This window comes from Lagenorhynchus albirostris, chromosome 10, assembly GCF_949774975.1.
Source record: "Lagenorhynchus albirostris chromosome 10, mLagAlb1.1, whole genome shotgun sequence".
NCBI lineage: Eukaryota > Metazoa > Chordata > Mammalia > Artiodactyla > Delphinidae > Lagenorhynchus > Lagenorhynchus albirostris.
The window spans coordinates 79,282,956-79,285,076 of record NC_083104.1 but is presented as its reverse complement, the minus strand read 5'-3'; the positions used below and the strand labels follow the sequence as shown (position 1 = coordinate 79,285,076).

The 2,121-nt window shown below is 45.6% G+C and overlaps 1 pseudogene; it reads right to left on the bottom strand.

The window, feature by feature from the left end:
* Positions 1-567: 567 nt before the first annotated feature.
* LOC132528190 (spliceosome-associated protein CWC15 homolog) lies at positions 568-1,353 on the bottom strand (annotated as a pseudogene).
* Between the last annotated feature and the right edge of the window lie 768 nt (positions 1,354-2,121).

Below are 2,121 nucleotides of genomic sequence, written 5' to 3'. Positions count from 1 at the left end.
AACATCCCATCTAGTCCCCAAAAGATAGGACAAAAGCAGAGAAGGAAAGAAATGCTTACTTCCTAGATCAGGCCATCAGCAGAGTCCAGTGTTGATGTTCGGATAGTTTAGTGAGCTTGGAGAATATAGTTTAAGTCTTAAGAAAATAAACTTTTCTAACTATTTCTCCTGGGACAGGGAGATAGTCTTCACACAAATTCAAAATCAGCAAAAAGAAACTAACATAAAAACATCCTGACGGCTCTCTTTCTCCAAGGACAGATAGTTTCCCCAGATCTCTGGTTCATCTTGGCAACATCTGCAAATAAACCCCAATGACCTAGAGGCTAAAGAGGTACAAAGAACTATGTGTGACTGTGTGTGCCTAAAATGTTTCTTTATAGCAGGAAAGGGTGTTCCCATGACCCACTGAGTTAGAAGAATAGGCAGGTGTAATTTATACCTCACTTCTGAGGTGGTGATAAGGAGCTGAAGGTTGGGGGAGAGGGTGCTAAAAGAATTGGGCCTCTTTTTTTTTTTTTTTTTTTTTTACATTTTACAGCCTTTCATTAAGCACATAAAACTGTACTATTTCATATATTTCTCCATGAACATTTTGTGAAATTCAGATCGCAGCATATCATTGACAAATCTTTCGTCTTTCTTCTGATCATCTACACCTTTTACACAGTTCTTGAAAACGACATCATCATCCCACCTTCTTTTAACTTTGAAGTTGGCCTGAGGCTGGGATGGGCCAGTGAGATCAAGGAGAGGGTTTCCCCTCAGAATGTTTTCCATACGAATCCTTCCTTCTTCAGCCTTTTGTTCTCCTTCCTTCCTGGCCTGCTCTTCAGCTCCTTCTTTTTTAATTTTTTCCAGCTCTGCAAGAAGAGCTGCAGTATCATCATCATCACTCTCCTCTTCAAAATCTTCATCTTCCTCACCTGTTAGAGGGTCGTGTGCATCGAGGTTGGCAGCGGGAATCTGGTCCAACCAAGGCTTCTTTGACACTGAAGAGGAGGTTGTATGTTCTCGGGTTGGCCGGTCTCTGTTTTTTTCTCTTGCAGCAGCTCTCTCTCTCTCTCTCCCAACTCGCTCCTGAAATCACGGTTCCGAACTTCTCCCGGGGCATCCTGAGTGGTCTGTCTATATTTTATCTTTGCATGAGAGGGTAGGTCTCTGCTTGAATATTGCTTTGAGAGTTGGCTCAAATCACCTTCTCCTTTTCCTCTCCCCCCCTTGCAGGTTCAAAAGTTGGCCTAGCTGCTGTTGTCATCTTCTACGAGTCTGTTTTCCTGCTGCCGCTCACTTTGGCCGTGCTCCGATGCAGTTGCCTCAGGAGATCATACAGACGCCATTATAACTCTTGGTTCCCAGAAACCTCTGCGCCGGGCCTCTTTTTAAGTATGGGGACAAAGAGCACGTGACACTCAGCCAGAAGCCACCCGCCTGGATGAATCAGGCAGGGAGGCTTCCATGAGTGCTTAAAGGAGGTCTTTGTAGTCAGAAAGACCTGGGTCCAACCCCAGCTTACAAGACATGCAAGCTACTTCGCCTGTTTTAACCTCACTTTGCTCATCTGTAATATGGGGATAATAAAAGTACGTATCTTATGAGGCTGTTGTGAGGCTTAAATGAGATAATGCTGGAAAAAAAAAGTGGGGGGATTTTAGCAGAGTGCCCAAGTGGGGGGATTAGTGGCACATAATCAGGCCTAATAAATGCTCAACATATTAGTAATCATTGAGATGAGTCCTAATTTCCTAGGGCTGCCATAACAAATTACCACAAATGTGGTGACTAAAGACAATGGAAATTATTCTCTCACAGTTCTGGGGGCCAGAAGTCTGGAATCAGATGTTGGCAGGGCAGTGCTGCCTCCGAAGGCTCCAGGGGAGACTCCTTTCTTTCTCCTCCAGCTCCAGATGGCTGCCAGCATTCCTCGGCTTGGGGCTGCATCACTCCAACGTCTGCCCCCTGGTCACATGGCCTCCCCTTCTCCTCCCTCTGTCTCTCCTCTGTTTGTCTTATAAGGACACTTCTCCTCTCTCACCCCAGGCCCTGCAAGTGTCGGCAGCTTGCCTGACTGTGATTCTGGGTCTCCATCTATAACACAGGGAAACCTCTGCGCTTAATGAG